The sequence below is a fragment of the Plectrocnemia conspersa genome, unplaced genomic scaffold (genome assembly GCF_051122295.1).
Source record: "Plectrocnemia conspersa isolate PC_06_02 unplaced genomic scaffold, ASM5112229v1 ptg000002l, whole genome shotgun sequence".
Classification (NCBI taxonomy): Eukaryota; Metazoa; Arthropoda; class Insecta; order Trichoptera; family Polycentropodidae; genus Plectrocnemia; species Plectrocnemia conspersa.
Window position 1 is genome coordinate 16,636,218 of NW_028277166.1, and position 22,439 is coordinate 16,658,656.

The 22,439-nt window shown below is 31.2% G+C and overlaps 1 long non-coding RNA gene across 3 annotated transcripts in view; it reads left to right on the top strand.

Annotated features, from left to right (window-relative positions):
- LOC148237870 (uncharacterized) overlaps positions 1 to 22,439 on the top strand; it is a 158,366-nt gene that overhangs the window by 72,628 nt on the left and 63,299 nt on the right. For 2 of the 3 annotated variants that reach the window (XR_015812675.1, XR_015812676.1), the window contains exons 2-4: positions 351 to 454; positions 4,047 to 4,126; positions 4,499 to 4,627. This is a non-coding gene — a long non-coding RNA (uncharacterized LOC148237870). The remainder of the gene's footprint in view (positions 1 to 350; positions 455 to 4,046; positions 4,127 to 4,498; positions 4,628 to 22,439) is intronic. The other variant, XR_015812677.1, reaches the window with a different exon arrangement.

Consider the following 22,439-nt stretch of genomic DNA (forward strand, 5'->3'; position numbering starts at 1 on the left):
ATTCATCAATCTCTAACTCACTTTAAATGTTTTCCGAACTTTTTTGGATTACATTCAACCCTGAATTTATTACGACCTGTTTAAAGTAAGTCAATTGCTCCCAACCTTTTTTAAACACAAATATATATATTTTTATATTAGTATACGATACAAAGTTTGACGTTTACCTTTGAAAATACAAAACACAATCACTAAAAAGTTTAATTCCAAATTTGTCTTTTAAACGTTGACTAATAAAAAAGTTGTGATATATGATAAAAAAAAAGTTTTTGCTATAAATTACCGTTATGTTTTATGAATTATAATTATGTTTTAACGCAATAATTGAAACAAAATATTTTTATTTGCAGGCCTGCTGAGAGGGGGGAGGATAGAAGGGACGAATTCCCGTGGCCCGATACACACAAGAGAGAAAAGTAGCGGAACATTGCCTTCACAAGCACCCACTTTCAAGGTAGTACTTTTACTATAAACATTTATAGCAGTAAATTTAGGTATTCGACCTGAATTTTTAGATCGAATACCTAAAGAAAAAGCAAAGAAAAAAACAAAAATCAACAACAGCACAAGCTGAATTATATAATTTTTTTTATAGATTGTATTATCAGTAATTTGACAAATAAAATTAATGCAGAAAAATAAATAAATAATACATATAGTTTCATATGGTTATTCCTAGAAAAAAATCTAGAAAAAATAGTCTCGAATCTATCCCAAAAATATATTTTTTTAAATATGTCATTTCAGTAAAATTATGTCGAAATACATTTTTATTAGTAGCTATATATTTTTACCAGTGAAAATTATCTGGCAGGTGCTAGTACAATTATATGATTTATATAGTAGTGAATGTGTATATTTGGTACAGTTTTATTTTCACTAGTGAAGTTCATATACATTTTCACCAGTTGATATATATTTCTACTAGCGCAACAATAATTTAACTGATAAGCGATAATATGCTGCTCTAAAATGTCTATGAAGCTCAATTTGACAGTTGCGAAACGTCTATTTGCTCTTCAAACCCAAACCTAACACAATAAAAGTTCTAAAAATAATGATAGTTTTTGAACTTTTATTAGGTGAAGTCCAAAATACAAACTAAGCCAACACATCTCTCAGGGAAAATTAAGCGGAAGAATAAGATATTAGTTTGTCTGAATTTAATTATTACACTATGTTTTAAAAATATTTTAGCTATCCTAACCGATATTACTATGGCTTCTAATATAAGAGGGCTAATCAAAGTATATTGAAACCGAATTTTGGCCAATAGAAGAGCGCAAAAACAATTACCACTTCTCAGAAGGCAAAAATTCACGCCAAAAGCAATAAAATCGTGCCGGCGCCGTGGGAACGCTCGGTAACGAGTGTTTCCACTGCGACGGCACGATTTTATTGCTTTTGGCGTGAATTTTTGACTTGCTTTATTCGATTCTCACTCGTAATGTCATAAAAAGTTCTAATTTAAACGCTTGATAATGGACTGGAAATTTACTATATGGTAACATAAAGAGTTAACTCATACCTATTATTATTTATTCATGAAATTATATATAAACGATGTTAAAAAATATATAAAATGCCATTTTTGTCATGAGGCCCGGCTTCATTGTTTTCCTAGAGCTTGGGCTTGCTCTCGGCGGTCCTGATTATAATAGAGAATTATAAATTAGTTTTGTTTGCTAAGCTATTTTTTTTATCTTAGAATAACAATCTATGATCTAATCTATTCAATTAAAAAAAAAATAGTATAAAAATCGCTAATATTTGAGTTTTTGCTATCGCAGTGTATAAAAAATGATAAAGTCTAATTTTAGATATAATCTATAAATCGCTACAAAATATATTTGCTTACGTACCTAATTTCTTATTGTAGTGAATTGTTTTTATAAATTCAATTTTTTTTTATTAAAGTGATTTTTTTTACGACGAGTGGCATGTGAAATATATGCAAAATGTGATTAAAATGCAAAATTATACAGGATTGTATTTTAAAGGATTCTTAACATATAATTTGTATCAAAGATTTTATAATTATATACGCTATTGGTATAAAAATAGTAACGTAATCAGCATATAAATTAGGATTTTTAATTTTTATGATAAAATTCGTACTTTTATAATACTTGTTGATATATATAACATAACAATAATTGACTAATAATAAAACAAAAATAACTATTGTTTATATTATTGTAAAAACAGTTGTTTATCACTACGATATCAAAACAATTTTTGCAGCGATTTACTATATTATAAAAATCTATAAAATTTTTTTTTATAGATAACAAAAAACGGAGAAAAGTTATCTAAAATACGAGAAAATTTACGATATATATTTATAAATTTTCATATGAATCATGTTTCAGTTTTAATTTTAAAACGTAATCTAAATTATGTGATTACAATATATTTTTTTTGGAATTAAAAATATTTTTTTTAGATTTTATACAGTCCGTTCTCACGAGACTAGCTACCGAGTTGGAAAAACGGTTTTTGCGTACGTGACCGTCGAATATCGCCAGTTCGCAAATTCGACATTTTTTCCTGAATTACATTATGACGAGCCTGAGGTTTGTTTCGAAGCGAATCTGACGAACAGGTTCCACTCTAGCGTTGATTAAACTGTCCGCTTACCAACGAAAATAAAAACCTGTTTCGAATCATCATTTTTTGTTTATCTAATTAGATCTTTGAAACGTGTATGACGGAAACTAAACGCATTAACCGGTTGCATCATTTAAACGGGTCAGATGTCAGATATTAGTTAGAATAAAAATACGATGTTTTTTTGTTGTTAAAACTTAGACTATTGCTTTTTGTACAATTTTACTTAAATTAGATTATTTTTTAAGATGGCTTATTATTGATTATATATTAATCTTGATATTAAAATTGTCAATGGGGTTGTGCTGGAAACCCTGACGTGGCGGCACCATTCTTTGGTTGACCACAATAAGAAGACGTCGACTGGCGGCGCCTCGTCCGCCGATTTTATTCATAATATTGAATAACTGTAACGGTTATCCATAAACTTCAATAAATAGTAAGAGGGCTCGGGGTTTAATTGATATTGCTAAAATTTGATTGTAGCATTTATTATTGAAGGCTCTATTTTACAACAGTACGCCAGCAAAAAAATTTTTGCACACCATTTGGTATGCTATTAAATTAATTTTATTATTAAAAAGTATGTAATGAGTTGTAGCTTTATTAGTCCAATTATTATTATGATAAAATATCGTAGTGTCGTTTACATATAATTAATTAAAAAAGGTGTGTCTTCTGTTTATTACAAGATACACTCTGCAGACAATTATGCAATTTGACAAATATCCACAACCCTTGACGGTTTATAATATTGATTTTTATCAGTTTAAGTATTGGTTTATATTTTATAACACTCTTCAATTCATAATGTTAAGGTGGGTGATAAATTATACATACATTTATTTGTTATAATTAGAGTTAATCATACCTGAATGTGTCAGTATTCGAATGTATAAAGATACGCATTTTTATATTTTTTATTTCTAATATTATGTAAAAATCTTAGTATAGTATCACCATCATTAGTAGACCTAGCAGCTAATTACTGTAAATTTCTCTAATGATCTATGATGATTAATGCAAAACATTAACATCAACACACCACTGCCTCAACGCAATCAGTAACATGCACATATGTATGTTACTGATTGGGTTGAGTTCTGTAGTCAGCTTCGTTACAGAACATCATCATAAAAGTCTATAGAGATATCTTGACTCTTTTATATCAATCCCATTTAAGGACTAGCATATTCCGCTTCTGTGTCATTGTCGGTCGGTGGATGGAGTAAATTAGCGGCTGGACAATGTGAAATTTATTATGAAGCCCATATACGGTCCTTGTAGTTCGTTTGTGATCGCTGCATGTGTGGCCGTCGCGTTACACTGATGATGCACTCTTCAAGAGTGCTGGTGGTCATCCTTCGTCGTATTTCAATCAGGTGTCTTGTTCTGCGGCGCCAGGAAAACCGACTAATTGCGTTTTTCTCTTGTAGTGCGGAATGTGATGCAAGATGACAAATTAATCTACGCGGGGAGGAGAGGCTGTTGATACTGTCAATTAGGCGCTTTATAGGTATGAGATGTGTTTATTATATTTATATTTACGTAATTTATCATTTCACATAATATATTATATTAAATGTGATTTAAATGCACTATGTACTATTAAAGTTTAGCCGCAAATCAATTAAAGCACTAAAACAACTACATTCAACATACAAAGCTAGAATATGTACTAGGTTAGATTGAAAATATTATAGATATTGTCTTTAATAGTTTCTTTTTGATTTGATGCTGTAATGATATGATTCGACCATTATTAAAAGCTCAAAAAACATGCGTAATTTTTAAAATTTAGCACGGACCAACCCTTTTTTATGCAGCGGTGTAAAAAATACATCGGTTGTAAAACATTTATAAATAGTCGTACAAATTTAATTTTCAGGCAAAGAATGGTCTACAAAAATTTTGGAGAAATCAGCAATTTTTTCGAAAACTGAGAGATTTTCGAGAAGTAATTTTCAAGAAAAAACATTAGCAACTGCTGATACCATTATGGAGCAGCGCACCTTTCGTAAGCATTCCACTTTTATTTCTTCACAAAATTTATTAGTATATAATGCGTCTAAGTAGTATTGTTTGTTTACGGTTTTTATCATTAGAAAGATAATCATTTTCGGTAAATTTGTTCCTATAGGCCTCTCTATAATGTTTCATTACTCTATGGTATTTCCACATAAAATAAATTAAGATATTTACTTCTTGTTCAAGTAAAAAGTGAACACTCATATATAAAGTACTTAACCTTTTGGACTTTCATATTTTTATCATTATTATTAAGTTACCATTTATGTAATCAAACGTTAACTATCATGTTGGTAATGTTGATTTAATGTATAAATCCTCTTCATAAGCCGTTATAGAAGGTTCAGGAATTATTTTTTCCGGGTTCTAGTTGTTCTTGAATATTGCCCTAAATAATGTGTTTGTATGTTTTGGAATGCGCATTTGAATTTCAAAAAATACTAGAAGCTTAATCTTGCTCAGAAACTGGTCATTAGGCACATCATGAGTTATTACACTATATTCATACCATCACGACTATCTTACAATATATCTCAGAGAGAAAAATAAATGTTACGCAAATTCGCCGACAGCCTTTTATGCCTGCCTTAAAGAGTTAAGCATTACCCACTCCACCCACGCTCGCTTACGAGGCGAAGGCTTTAACGGGAAGACGACGGATATCCGGCCGCCGGGATGGGGGGGAAACCCGGAAGCTCGCTCACCCGCAGCGGTCTGGGTTAAAACGGGTCTTCCCCACTCCACCGCGAAGATCCTCCCACACTCCCACGCCACACCACACCACACCTCTCCCGCATCAAAGGCTCTTTCGAACCCCAAGAATCTATCTTTGCTGTCGAGCTTTCTCTCTCGCTCCGGAGCGCCAATTTAACCATTTCGTTGCTATATAACCCGACGGCTAAATTAAAATAACTTACAACAAACAATTATTACCATGTTGCGTAGGGTGAAGTAAGCTTCGTCCGTCAATATTTTTTTAGATACAATTTCAATCTCATTTTTGCGACTCGCAGTTAAAGAATACACCAATGTATTTTAAAACTGAATTGGTTTTTAATCATTTTAATCACCATTATAATGTTTTCAGCAAGTTTGACCTATAGATTTTCTTTCGATTTTCAATTTCAATTTTAACTAAAAAATGCAAAAATTGTGATAATTGAATATTTGAGAAAGTTATCTTACACTAGAATATGATTTAAGAAATTATTATTTTTTTCTATACGGTACTGATAGGATCACACATTATCCTTTTATACTTATATGCTATATGAACATCATTTTTATTCTAAGAGGTGCTATGCGTTCCAATTTCAAACACTGTTAAATTCTCTTTAATTTATAGTTATATTTTATATTTCATACAAGGAGTTGACGATCTTTGGTTAATACAGTTATAACATATTTGTGTTCTTAGCTATAAGACATTATTTTATATATAAGGAGTATGCATTTATTTATGCGTTCTGATCTAAAAATCATCCAGCAGTTACTTTTATTATTATTAATTATACATCTCAATAAATATTTTCTTTGTTTAAAATGATGCATATTTTTAACAAACGATTATCTATTATTATACATGTTATATTCAATTCTCAGCTTCCTCAAAATTGCGAGTATATTAGAGATCTTTTCGATCTCTCGAGCAAATTCCCGGATGCGGTAAATCCGCTTACACGCACCGGGAAATGCGGGAGCGGGCGGTGGGTTTCGCTGAAATTTCACCCGAGTCGCTGTTGTTCCGCGAAAATCAATCCGACTTCCGCCGGAAGCCGATTTTCCGGAAGTGAAATCTCAACCCGGCAAGTCTCTGGGATTTTCCTCTTTCTCCCGGTAAAAAATGAGCGAATAATCCCGCCCCTTTCAGCCCTCACCCCATGGAGCCGCGTTCACTTCCGGGGCGAGGGCAGTGACGTGCGTCATCGGCCTTAGAGCCGGAAGGGGCTAAGCCCCTGCGTGAGGTGGTTTGGGGCCCCCCACCTGAGTTCTAAAGGAAACGCTCGAAGGCTTTGCTGCTGAAACGCTGACGATAACAACTCGCCAAAGCTCGTGACCTTCCTCTTCTCTCGTTTCTCTGCTTGCTTTCAAAGGAATATAAATTTCGTTTCTCTAACTGTGGTATCCCAACTGGCAATATTTTTTGGAAGCGTATCTAAATAGAACATCTCTTTACCGTTGATTTGCGATTTAAACAGATTGAATTTATGGTATAATGTCTAAACCTTGACTATATTACATTCGGAAAGTGTGACTTAAAACAGAAACGATTTTTTTCGGTTGGTGTAATTTTAAACAACGTGTTTAAAATTACTGTTGTTTGTGTGCTTCAAAATATGGCAATTCTGTAATATGTAGTATTACTACAGAAATCTTCCTAAAAACTGCATTGATTTTGCTGGACTTCAAAAAGTAAACTATTTTATATAGAGTACTTTGCCGAAAAATGGGAGTTACCTTAAGGCATGTTGAAATAGTTAAAATTGTGATGACTTAACTCTATTACTTTAATAGACTTCTTTGAGGTATGATTTTCTTTAATATCTTATCATCAAAGAAAGCCTCTCAACTAAATTCTGTAAAATAATTCTTGCACGTATTGGATCTATTGCATGAATAAAATAAGTAACAATTTAGTTTTACTTAAATATTATGTATTAGTAAACGTTATAAAACCCTCCTATAAAAATCTAATTTATTTATATATACACGTAAATTAAAATGTAAAATTATCTATAAATAAACATGAATTGTAAGTATATACTGAAATAACGATTTTATATATAGATGCATATATTTACATAGTGTATATTGTAATAACTACTTTTATGTAGCCTAGCAATATATACAAATTGGATATGACATTAATCTTATATGGTTCGTCAAATTAAATAATTGATGTACATATATCTTTTATATAATATATTTATTAAAATAAATATGTTGATAGTATTCTGTAGTAAATCTAGTAATTAAATAACAGACATAGAACAATGATTCATTTAAATGAGTTAATCATTTTATTAGCTATATATATTTTTTTGTTGTTGCGACTTTTTTCGTGACTTATTGCCACTATAAAAGCAATGCAAATTGAGAATTAAAGTCGCCTGATATGAAAAGGTAAATCACTGGAATTTATACAGATATGATGTAATTTAATGTATGATTTAATAAATACATTTTTTCTAACAAATGTGTCTGTCAAGATCGTTGCCATAATTACGTGAATTTGTTGAATGTCATTACACAGTTTTAAAGAAGCATAAGTCACTAAACTTTACTAACCGAAAATCATAGACAGAAAACAAACACACTTGAAAACATATTATGAAAATAATTTGATTTAATAGTTATACATACAGTGCACTCTCAATTATCCGAATTAAATTAAATTACTTTTTTTAGTAACAATGGGCGTCTGTTATATCATATGAAACAATCAGCAAAGTATGAAATAAAAAATCTTCCTGTTGATTATTATAACAAAAAGGAGCATAGATGGATAGAAATATCTTCGAAGATCATTTCCTTTATGAAAAACTCTGTCAAAACGTAGTTTTAATTGAATATACACATTGCTTATAATATGCTGATCTATATATTATAGATATTTGCTCTCTTTGATTGTGTATCTCAACCATACAGTTGCAAAGAATGTCCTGAAATTGCTTTATAACCATTCATTCTCGAACGGCTATATACATTATGCATAAATGTACAGAAATGGCATTTCTACACAACAGTATTGAAAAGATTTATACAAAATGACTCATCAGATTCTTCAGCGACACAAAAGCACAATAAATTTCCTCTAAACGCCGCACGTAAACAAGTTCAGTCGGGTAAAAAGTTTTCAGCAGCACATAATAATAGTACAGAGCTATGTATAGTTAGCGGTGTGTATTTCGCACAAGGGCGAATGTTCCGGCTTGTTGACGTGCCCTGCCGGAAGCGTTGGGCGGAAGGAGGGCGGGCAGGGTGGCTCAACTCGGAAGTGAACCCCCAGAGCCACCCACCCTCGTGCACCCCTTCCTTACACAACGGCTTTTATCGCAGCCACTCGCCGCCTCCCCGCGTGTAAAAGCTCCCTTTTGACAAACAAGCCCTGCTCACTACAATCTCTCGCCCTTTGTGAATTATTGCCGTCTACAATTTTACTGTGTCCGTCGTCTCTTTCTCTCTGTGTGTAATTCGCACAAAAGAACGGAATTTTATTATTCTGACGCTTCGTTAACCCTTTAATTCGACCGTGTCGCGTGCTGCAGCACGCGAACGTTTGTTTCGCTTAAAGGGGTTGTGATGGTTAATGCCTTGATGCTGTTTTATGATATTGCATTCCTCATTAGCTATAAGTATATTCAGTAATGAAAATAGTTTGGAAAGAATTCAACCCTTAAATAAACTTTGTATTATTACAATTAATGTACAAAATAGATAGATAAGTAGTGCTGCAGTTTTATGATAAAAATAATGTAAAATGTAATCTTAATTATCCGCGCTTGAAATAAATTATATTTTTTTCATTTAATTTCAATTTTTATTGAGATTAAAGAAGCGTTTTGACACATATCACATATCTTTCTCTTGATTATTAAAACCAAAATGTAACATGCATGGATAGTAAGATCTTTGAGGATTGGTTCAAAACCAAATGGGTTCCTCTAATTCAATGTATGATTTAATAAATACATTTTTTGTTAATAAATGTGTCTGTCAAGATTATTGCCATATTTACGTGTATGTTTAGTTACACAGTTTTACTGAACACAACTGAAATTTATAGAAAAAAAGACACAAACTTGAGAACATATTACAAATTAATTTGATTTAATAGTTATACAATGTACTCTCAATTTCAGAATGCTGATTATTTGGTTTGCGGATCCGTGCTTGAAATAAATTCATTTTTTAATGAGGATGCGTATCTTATATCCAGGGCCGCCGAGGGCGTACCCGGGCCCTGGGAAAACAATGATTCCGGGCCTCATGACCAAAATAGCATTTTATATATTTTTTAACATCGTAATAATTTTTCTTGAATAAATAATAATAGGTACGATTTAACCCTTTCTATGCTACAAATAAATATAAAAATTAACCACGGTTGCAACATATTTCCTGAAATCATATTTTATGCGAAATATTTTAATTAGGCATTAAAATATCTACTCATAATATTTATCTGATAATAAGTAGTGCTTTGTTTGCTGCTCAGTGTTGCCATATACTGAATTACCAGTACAGGACAAAAGCAATAAAATCGTATCATCGCGGTGAAAACGCTCGATTATCAAGCGTTTAAATTAGGACTTTTTATAACAATATTACGAGCGAGAATCAAATAAACCACATCTAAACTGAATTTTGCCCAATAGGAGAGCGCAAAAACAATTATCACTTCTCAGAAGACAAAAATTCACGTCATAAGCAATAAATTCGTGCCGTCGCGCTCACGATTTTATTGCTTTTGACGTGAATTTTTGCCTTCTGAGAAGTGGTAATTGTTTTTGTGCTCTCCTATTGACCAAAATGCGGTTTTAATATACTTTATTTAGCCCTCTTATATTAGAAGTTCATAGTAATATCGGTTAGGATAGCTATCATATTTTTAAAACACAGTGTAATAACGAAATGCAGACAAACTATGGAGAAATATGTGAGATGCGATTTATATTATATTTATTATTCTTCCGCTTATTTTCCCTTGAGAGATGAGTTAGCTTAGTTTGTATTTTGGACCATACCAAATGAAATTTCTAAAATTATTATTACTTTCAGAACTTTCATTAGGTTGGGTTTGGGTTTGAACAGCAAATGGACGTTTCGCAACTGTCAAATTGTGTTTCAAGGTCATTTTAGAGCAGTATATTTTCGCTAGTAGAAATAAATATCTACTGGTGAAAATGTATTTGTACTTTACTAGTGAAAATATAACTTTACCTAAAATACACATTCACTGTAAGATTTATACATCGGATGTAAATAAATTATGATGATTATGTAAATATGTGTATATATATATATAAAAACATATAGAAAAGTTGAAATCATATAATTTTACCATCACCTGCTAGATCCCGTATAATTAAAAGTGTACCGTAGTAATTATCGTTGAACTTCTTATGTTTTCAAATACAATGTTGTTAAAAAATATTGCAAGCTCAATAACATATTATCTAAATACATTTCAAAGTACTATATATATCCTATATTTAAACACTGACAATTTAACTAATAAATTTAGAATGAACTTATGTTCTTTTTAGTATACTTCCAGTTAGACTCATTTTATTTTTACATATCCCTGTAAATTGAAATTGCAACATAAGACACATATACGTATGGGGCACATAATAAAATAACATTGGCTCAACCCCAACGACAAGTGGATGAGCCTCCCCCTCCATATTGAGGACCGGACGCGGAACAGGTTTCAGTGACGCACCTTCCCAAAGGACCGAATCTCCCCTGGGGCTCTTTCTGGGTTAGGGTCTTAAATAACGACCCCGTTTTTTATCACCCTCGGCTCTGTTTGTCATTGTAATTTCAAGGCTTTTCGGGATCGGGAGTTCGAATTTGGACTATATAGATCGTAACCATTGTGTCGATGGCGGGTGGACATCTGCTTTGATTTTCGATGTATCTTTTGTCATATGCAAATTGCATATATTGTGGTTATCAAATGGTTGACGACCGCTGCGCAGCGCTTATCCCCTCAGTGCATGCGCTTGTTTTCGTTGATGTGCATGCAACTTTAATATCGCTTAAAAGCTTCGCACCATTGACCAAAGTTTTGCAGCGCACCTGTCCGAGTGATAAAAGTTAACTGTGAAGATTGTGATCTGAGAAAGGCGGCGATAAAGTGGAGAGGCTTTGGTAATTTTGAAATCAGTGTAAGGGCGGATGTGAAAGGTTGTTGCCCCGACTCGCATACTAATAAATATATATCAGGTGAACTATTATGGTTGTACCAATGTGCATTTGGGTGATAGCAGACAGAGGTTGGTGAATTATTTATTACCCTAAGTAAAAAAGTATAGGATTACACTTCGCCTGTCAATTTAAAAGTAGAAACAACCCCTTACGATAGACACATCATTTGAATATATGCATAATATAACCATATTAAAAAAGCTTGTTTAAAGTTCCTCAAACTCAGGACGATATTAGAAAAGTTTAATACATACCTATTGATATTTCAGATCAGTGTTTTCCGAAATTTTCATCTAATAACATATTTTAGAACGATGGACTTCAGCGACACATCTGATGTTACAGTGAATGTGTATTACCAGTGAAGTTGGCTTTTCAGTGAAATCATATACAAATACATTTTCATCGGTAGATATATATTTCTACTAGATTCACTATTCTGGTCTATAGTAATGCACAAACAATTTGTTTTATGGAGCATTTATTTTTATATTGCTCATTTAAATTGTTCTCTGGAATCGATGTTTAAATGTATTACTTATATAAATAATAATAAAAATGATTATTGTTTAGGTGGCCCCTAAAATTTTCAACGCCTCATATAAAAAAATAATAATATTAAAAGCATGATGTCATTAATATATTTACAAAGTCAAATATTTTTTTCTCGTAATGGTGCATATAAAAGTAGTCCCCGCTGTATAATATCAAATTTGATTATGATTTATTATACGGTGCCATGTTTTCGGTGTGAATAATCGTCTCGGTTATATCCGAGTCGCACTTCCCGATGGTCGATCCCTGCGTGGTGCATCACCCTCCCTCCGCATTCCAAAGTTTTTTTGGACCAAAGTGAACTTGCACGTGTGTGGGTTGGCCATACGAGTCTACACGTGCAGCGCTCATTGTTGGGCTAGGTTAGAAAAACCCGTATACAACGCATATAGGACGAGGGGCCTGATGCTGCGCGCATTATACGGCAGGGGGCAACAATATCCGTAATGATTATTGTTACACATCTGTACCGAATCTGATAGGGAAAATTGATAAAAAGTATACACATACATACATGCACAGTGTGGATAATTAAAAAGTGCTTTTTTGGTGGGTGCTTGCCAGTATGTCGCTATAAAAATCGATGATGGTAGATGTTGTAAAGAATATTATCTCTATGAATAATGCACTTTTCAAAGTATGATGGATCTGATATAGATTTGATTATGCGACGGTGATGTTTGCTTGATAATATTTAGTTGATATTGAGATGTATTTTTAAAGACGGGATCTAAAAGTTTCGATAGTTCTTTATACATATGTACAAAATATTATTTTCGAGCTGAAGCATATTTTTTTATATCTAATATGTACGTCACAGCTTGATTTGAATTAATCTTCAGCAATATTAGGAGAATCTAGAAAAACCTAATATGTGATATTAATAATATAAATATTTTAATAAACGTCCAGGGCCGCTGAGAGCGATTTGTGCTATTTGCGTTAGCACAGTCAGTTCGAGAGCTATCCATTTAATCATTATTTTTATGAGTATCTTTTTAATGATTATCAATTGCATTATTTGGCAAAATGTTCCAACCAATCTTTTATTTTTATTAAAATATCAGTGAATAAATATCATAATGAAAGTTTTTTTTACTTTTCGTATATTATGAAAATATATTTAAAAGTGTAGTGTCTTATCTTCTGATTTAAAACCCAACTCACACACATATAATAGTATACATTATACAAGAACCCTACTCAATTTAAGATTAACATTTGATCCTAGACTCTCCCGCAATTTCTAATTACGATCCTCATCCCATACGTAGAAAGCCAAATTAAATATTGTCTATCAGCACAAGCCCGCCGTTCGGGATTTAGAGTTGGAGGGTCGCATCATCATTGTGTCGATCCCGAAAAGTTAGTGGTTTGGAAGAGTAAGCAACAAAAGTCGAATGCGTCCCTGGCAAACATGTGAGGGATAACTGGAGTATGTAAACTGTTTTCCCATGACCCGACCTGCTCCTATGCTCCTGCCCATGTGTATACAATTTCACCAATACACGTGTGTAAAAAACACGCACACTAAAATGATGCGTGACACACGTCAGACACCGAAAAGACACACTTATGCGTCAAGGATGAGTAAAATGCAAGTAGAATAAAAAATGTAGATAATAAATCATCCGATGCGCTGCTTGTCAAATCATATTATGATTCATGTTTATAAATATAGTTCAAAAGTATCATGGTACTAAAATCGTAAGTGTTGCGATGCAGAGTCAAATTAAAAAAATGTACTCTCAATTATTATCTGGGTGCGCATTATCCGGCTTACGGATTATCCGTGCTTTAAATTAATTCATTTGATTGGAAAAGCAAAAAAAAATAGATCATTTGAGAGCCTGAAATATTTTTTCAAAACCAAATTTATTTATTTATTATTAGAGTAATAAAATAATTTAATTGTATATTGATAGTCGATTTACATACTGTCTATATATAAAACAGCAATATTATTCTCACGCGCCATAATCATTTAGTAGGATTTAATCCGACCAAACGATTATGACGCTTTGTTAATTTTTAACGGCTGAAAGTTAACATGAAGTAAAGCTACACAACTCGTCGTTTTTTTTTAATGTTTGGGACACTTCTTAATTATTGCTACATATTTTTATTGATTATTTATAATTGATAAATAGTATATGATCTTCTTTAATTCTTGAGTATTAATAAATCACTACAAACATTAGTAATATATAATTTAAATTAAAACTTTTTTCACTGATTCATTTTATTTGATAAAATATTAAAAACACATTTTAATTATTTTAAAATATATTTAATTGATATATCAGTTTTTAATTTCGCTAGAATTAAATTTCATGCAATAATCTTATATATATGTAAAAGTATGTATTGTTCTGATTTTGTATTTATGTTATTAGCTTTTTTTATAATAGTAACTAACGAAGTTTATAATCAGTGTTTAATTATACACATTAGTTTAATTATTTTCGTGTTGTCTTATACGGCTTAATTAATTTTCAGTACCTTTGTTTTTGCTCATTCTCGTCATATTATTTTATTACTTCGCAGTATAAAAACGTAAATTATGTCACTAAAGAAATCCGACACCGCCGAGGGCAATTTAGTCCCTTTTGAAATACACAAATTTCGCATGTCATCCGCGTCAAAAGACTTAAGCGATTAACAACCAAAACAGGATATAAGACACATAATACCCCGCCGGATATGCACATGTGCCTCGGATATACACATGCCACCAAACCGAGCGAATTCCTAAATTCCAGCGGCGTCTTTTGAGACCAATTGAGGAAATGGCGCATAAGCGAGAGTGCTCAAAAATTGGGATTTAATGAGGGATGCTTATGCTTTTGCGGAGCTCACCTGTTGGGCATATGGACGGCAGGGGTCGTCTTACTACGGCTTAACCCCCCGGGGAACGAGCGGTACAGTTGAAAGGCTATTCGGGTACTATAACTCCCCTTGGGTGTATCCACTTCCACCCCATCCTCCCCATACACATGTGGCTCCATTGACTAAGTCTCGTGTACCGATAATGCAATTCGGCACGGTCCACCCTCTACCCCACGTGTGCCAAACTTTTGGGTGCAACGCCTTTGTGTTACAGTGTATCGGGGTTGCCAAATTAGGGGTGTAGTCGGCTTGTAAATACTTCCGGTTTTGTGTTGTGATATTATTGCTAACTATTAATTAAAATTAATTGTTATTATAGGTATCCTCTGTGAGTGGTCAAGGAGGTCATACCCTGTCTCACAACTTAGATATGCCATTAAACCTAAAGGTTCATTGCTGTTTATCTAATTAGTCAATATTAACCGGACCTAAATTATGTATTGTTCAGTTTTTGGAAAACTTTTTTATATACATATATTTTTATGATGAAATGAGTATTTATAAGTAGAAAGATAAAACTACTTTAACTGAAATTTATTGATTTCAATTTAGATCTTAGTCTGGATTTGACTTGATTTGAAGTAGATAAAATGGAAAAATAATACAAGATAAAATATTTAATGATTTTTGTGATGATGATTAATGTTTTACTTTATTTTTTATAGTTTTTGCCAATAAAAAAGAATTGTTCAATAAAAGATTGTATCGTCTAAAATATAAAAAAAGGAACTTAAGTCAGGGAAAAATTTACTACCTGCGTTGTTAAAATACACAATGAAAAATATTATAATACTATTAGTTAGTTTTTTAGGTTTTTAGAAATTAAAATTTAAAAAATATTCCACTACAAATATAAATGCATAATTGAGTAAATATTCGATTAACGAATAGTTAAAAAGAGGGCTAACATATTTGGTATCTGAGTCTCTACTACTAATAAAAATAATTTAGTAAATGGAGATAAACAGATAAAGTTAGTAAAAACCTAACAGAGCTTCATTGTTGAAACATAACTTAACTTATCTAGCAGCTACTATAAATAGACTAATATATACAGTTTTTATTTTCTTTGATTTTTTATAATTTTTAAATTAAAGACTAATTCACTATTTAATCTGATTTAAGCTGTTTTAAAGTGCGGCGCTGATATAAAAATAAAAACTGTACATTAAAAAAGTGAGCTACATAATTTATATAGAATTTTCAATATTAGCTCAAATAAGAACGGACTTAATCGATAATTTAAATAATGTGTATATTACATCTATTTCTGCAATATACTCTTAATTCCGCACTAATAAATTATTATTTATATTTATTTTTATATTTGAAATTTAATTTTAAAGAAGAGAACTACAGCCCTTGAAAGGATTTCATAGTTTTTATCCGCTGTCAGTACTTCGACAAGTTAGGGTGTTTATTGGACTGGGATGCGTGAGGGTGCAAGTTAAAAAATCAGTTCCCTTTTCCTTTTTTATTTTTTAAATTCTACGCCCCTTATTTTATCCATCAACTCTTCTTTCCTTTCTTTATTTATTTGGTAGACGTTTGCGAGGCAAAACGTCACATTTGACATGTCAACCATGTGTTTCGAGAGTGTAATAATAAATTAAAAATATATTTAGCTTTAAAACATTTATAATTACTTAAACATTTACAACATAATATAGTTTCTATATTAGGTATGATATAAATAGCTATGTCTATATATAAACACAATCATTATCATTGTGGAGATTACATTTAAATCGACTAGGTTTATTGCAAATTAATTAATAATTGTCTATTCAGGTTATTTATAGCTAAATTGTATCGCACATATTTAGATTTAATTGATTACTTTCCTTTTATACATTGAGGTGCATCTAAATTTTTAATTATTTATTATTTTAAAGTTGTGCAAAATCATGTATTAGTAGAAAATAAATAGACTTTTTGATTAACAAGATACTGAATTCAGGATATACTATATGCTCTTTAGATTAATGGGTAAATTGAACATCATTAATTCAGAAATTTAACCCATCCCTTGACCTTACCCGGACGTATATACGGAGGGGTACAAATAATCCTTTGGATGTGTGGAAGTGTAGAATTAAATAAATATATGCATTGCGTGTGTCGGAGTGGGTTCACCCTCGCGACGTACAAAAGCTCAGATCAAATTAGACAAAAAATGATGATCGTTGAACTACAGAGAGGGATTTTTAGTTACAATAAATATTTTTTAACCTATTGATAAGTATGTTAAATGATGAATCAATACTCGATTTACATATCATACATTTTAATTGGTTCTGGAGCATATGTGAAAGTATAAAACACGAGGAAAGGGCAATTCTGATATAATTAAAATAAAGTTTACTTATCGATTGAGTGTTTTCATATCTGTACCACTTTGTTCCCAAAACTTGGCTAAGCTTAAAAAAGAACTGTGATGATATACTTGAAACAATATCAAAAAATAAACCATTCAGACCGCTGTGAAATTGTAAAATTTAGGCAAAAATGATTCGTTCTATTCTTAACGTCCGCAGCATTTCACGATCATGGAGTTCAATATTGGTTAGAAATGCCATTTTTTTAAATATAAATAGGTGCAGTAAAAAAATCTGGATTGACCTTTCGAAGTTCTGATTTACTGTTCTGAATAATGTGATGTCATTTATATCTAAAATGATTATTTTGTAGATATCGAGCATGATCATTAGTTTTCAGAAATTTAGCTTCTATTATATTTTTACGTATTGCGATGAATATAGCTATATATTTTTAATATAAATATAAATTATATTATCTAGATTTATTTACAAAAAAGGCCATATATTAATAATATATTTAATGTTCAAAACGGGTATAAAAATTATTCGTTCGTAATCATTTTTCTAGAAAATTATTGTATACTTTTTTTCAGATACGTAATTCTTACATAATCCTGAAACTTCATAAAGACATGCATTATAGTTCTTAGCACACTTTTTATTTATCGCTAGTTTATCATTAAAAATAAGTAAGTTTATATGTATTCTCTCAAACATTAATATAAATAAATTATGCATGAAGAATGATCAATCATATAATACAACGCGATTAAAAGAAAATATACTATGTTATAGAAATTGAGTTTAGGTGTTTCATATGTGGAGCTTATTCAATTTTCAGATTTTTTTCGTAGTACATATGTGTATTACAGCGAAGTTTCTGTGTATAAATAAAAATGTGAAAGTCCCAGTTCGTACCCGTCTCATAAAAAAGTATCTCCCGCATCAGCCTTCTAACACTAAATGCTTTATTCATTCCCCTCTGAAATGTAAATCAAAACCCATCCATAAGCCGCATTAAGTACGTAAAAATGCTCTTATTACACACACACATTGACGTATGTACACACAATACATATGTATTGTGCGTACAAACTCTTGTTTTTATGTGAGTAAAATCATTTCATATCAGTGGTTACAAGAGGTCAGGGATAACCGTCTCAGATATGGTATGAGTAATGAATTAGGAAATTGCAAGTGGAACGAACCCATTGCCTACCATAACAAAAATCAGATAAATCGTACCACAGCATTTAAAATTTATAAAATTAAATTAAAACATATAATCGATTTATAGGAGTCAGCCTTTGATGTACCGGTGGTAATAATATAATGTACTGTTTATTCTGTTGACCATTGTGACGCATTGGAATAACCTGGTGGGTCACTATGGTCATAATTTAATTTTAAATAATTAAATATAATTTTTAAAGGTGGTGCATTGATCATTGATTCGATTAATAAAAAAAATATTATAAAGTCATGGTAAATGTTTGTATGTCACTGAAAAATAAGAATATGTATGCACTGAAATGTCGTGTATATATAATATAATAGTTTTTGAGTTTTGTTATTTATTTATGAAGCTTATTTAATTAGTTTAGAAAACATTCACGCATGTAATATCTAAACATGACCTAGGTAGATATAAACACAGTGCACCAAAACAAATTCATAACTGATAAGAACTTCTTATCTATACTATGAATGTCTGTGGGTCGAATGTTAAAACTAATCAACACATAGAGGTCAGCGTCTCCAAGATAATAAACACTTTCAAATTCCCCCACAGCATCCTATGCGGAAGATGACATAATAAAATCCATCATGGTGATATTAATAATACAATTTTCGATGATAAATATAATAGTAATACTTTTGTCACCGTCTAAATGTCAACTTACATCAATACACGTGGTCAATACAGATGCGGCATCTTGCACATTTGTTATTTTTGTCAGAATAGCACTCTGATAATCGCCATCTTCCCTCTCAATTATTTTTGCTACAAATTCTTGGAAAACATTGTTTAAAAGCCGACCTATGTGGTATCGATTCCGCAAATTTTGATCCTATACAAACACGGGTGAACTTGTAAAAATATTCCAAAAGGAAGTCAGCACATTTATCTATATTTATTTAGTATGTTGAAGCTCTCGAGTCAATTTATGACGAGAAGCTGATTTTTTATGATTATGGTTTAAAAAATCTGATGAGTCACACCCCACATTATGTATATAAACTTTATTATTAAATTATCTATTATAATCGATTAAGTTAAATCATGTGGGTATGGTGATGATATTAAATATAAATTTACATACATTTAATAATATGTATGAGTAATATACGTTTATTTTTTAATAGTGATTGATTAGCAACAATTCATTACGCATCCACTTTATAATAATGGATAAAATTTCTAACTCTTAAAAGTTACTGTTGCTTGTTTTTTTTTTAATGTTGACACTTTCTTAAAAATAATGATTAATCATAGATTTTTAATATACAGTATATTATATCAGATTATTACATATTTGTGGAGAAACAGTGATATTAAGTTTAATGCCAGTCACAAAATTGCTTATAAAAAAACATCTATAGCAAACATTAAAAAATCAAATTGCAAAGAACTTTCACGAGATCCATTAAATAATCCATAAAACTAATGATTTAAAAAAAAAACGCGTTTTATCAGCAAGTGATGCATCATGTAGGTACATACAATTCCATTGTTGCCAGATTTACGCATCCTAAGGTGAATGCAAACGTAAAACACTTGAATATTATATTAAAATAGTTTCAGACGAAATCATATGGATTTACATAGTTCCGCCTAAGATCACCAATGAATGGTCAAAGAGAATCGTTCATCTCCTCCAAATTACCCAATCGTATAGAAGCCTAAAAGCTGCCATGTAAAAATTATTATACTTCACAAGTATGACTTTCATTTTCACAACTTCTGTTTAAAATTTCCCACTTCACTTTTAATCTATAATTATGCGAAAATTTTGCACTAATCTAGCATCCAGTGAAGCGTACGCTAAATTTACACAAACCACATTTCGGTCGCTAGACCTTGGAGCGCCAAGAGTTCAACGTGATTTTTGAGACAACTATGCTTAATAAATATACTGCTGTAAAGAATAGTACAATGGCCAATTAATACAAAATGTTGCATTTTTTGTAGCGATTTTCTAAGAAAATTATCAAAATAAAAATATAAAAAAATCATTATCCATTCTTTGACTTGTCACCATTTTTATTCTATTTCCATTAAAGATCCCAAAGCCGATTCTCATTTAAGAGCAAACTTTTATTTTCACGCCGTGTCTGACGCGTTGTAAATCACTCATGAAAATGTTTCTCAAAACTGATCCGGAATAGGTGGAGCTCAGTTCTAACTAACCACGTGTTAAATATTAATCAAATACCAAAAAATATAATGCAATCAAAAGATAATTCCTAATTCTAATTTCGAAAGATAACATTGTAATGTTTACGATTCACACGGGAAAAATAATTATATGTGGTCTCGATAAGTTTAATCATATATGCAGGTGTCGTTTGACAATATGAAAACAAGCAATTTGTGTGAATAAAATTGATTTGGGTGGTCTTTGCTTTGCTTGTAGTTTTATTATTGATTTGTATATTTTAATTTCATATTAAATTTCAAGCTTTATTTATAATATTATACTATCCATTCGAATCCTATATGTAAATATTGTTATCAAATTATGAACATTTTTAATGTCTTATCTAAAAGAATGGCGCCAGATAATAATGTTATTATAATTATATAAGTTTTTATCTTATTATAAAACTCTTTTCTTAATTAGACATCTGATATTTTCCTGTCGATAAATTAGAAATGGAAATCAAAGAAAATGGAAAATGTTTACACATTCATCGTCATATCTCGTGACCAAGTACTCTTAATAGCCAAGCATTCTTCTGCACTATCACCATGAATCTTCTCTCACGCATTGCTATGAAAAGACTCGAAACAGTTTTCTATTTTCCGAACGGATTTCCATTTTGACGGTGGATGACCGTGAAAGAAAACATCCGACACGCGAACTTTCTAACAATGCACTTTCCGATTCTCTTTCAATTGTCGGAAGAGACCATAATAATAATAATTATTATCACCAATAATGGACAACTGAAGGAAAAGCAAGTTTCACATTTTTCTTTACTAAAATGGCTGAACTCAATAATTATAATATTAAAAAACCTGTGATTTATTTTAAATATTTTAAATCAAGTAGTTTAGTTAACATAATTGGATTGTTTTCAGTGATAATGAAGAATGATTACATAATGTTTGATTTTCATAGCAAAGTGGCATTATTTAATTATTTTCAACCTGAAATTAAGTTAGTCGATTTATTGTCACAGTTAAAATCATTAAAAAGTATCTTAAATTATGCAAGAAAAATAAGTTATCCTTACAACTTTTATCTCATGCATAGACATAGTTTATATACATCTTTCTTTCATCATTGAGCTAACTTGTTGTAAGAATCATGAATATGTAAAATGTATTAAAACACATTTTACATATTAATGATTCTAATTTATCCAATTCATTTTTTTCATTATATTAATGTAGACGTTACAATTTCCGCATTCAAAATTTTCGACTCATTCGTGAAAGGTCCTCGGTTTTGGCCTTTTCATCTGGATGTTGTGCAAGAATGGCTTTGTGTTCTTCTACACACAGCAGACACAACATAGTACACCATGCTCAGACGAAAATGAAAACATCCGTGACACCCTGTAGTCAGTGGATCAAAGAGCCTTCAACAACGGCTTGCATTCATCTTGCATCCAATGGACCAATGCTTCCGCAACTTTGCAGCTGGAGCGTGACCAATCTTTACACAACCGGCTCTGAATCGTAGAATATTACTTCTTATTTAAAGTATTTCAATAGATAACAGCAGATTGTGATGTTTATATTATATAATAATATAATATGGAATTAATTTATATTTTTTCCTATAGCGCACGTCAGACGGTAGTAAAAATGTCGACGAATTTATTAAGATTTTGACGTTTATGCTATGTAACTTGATTCTGAATAAACGT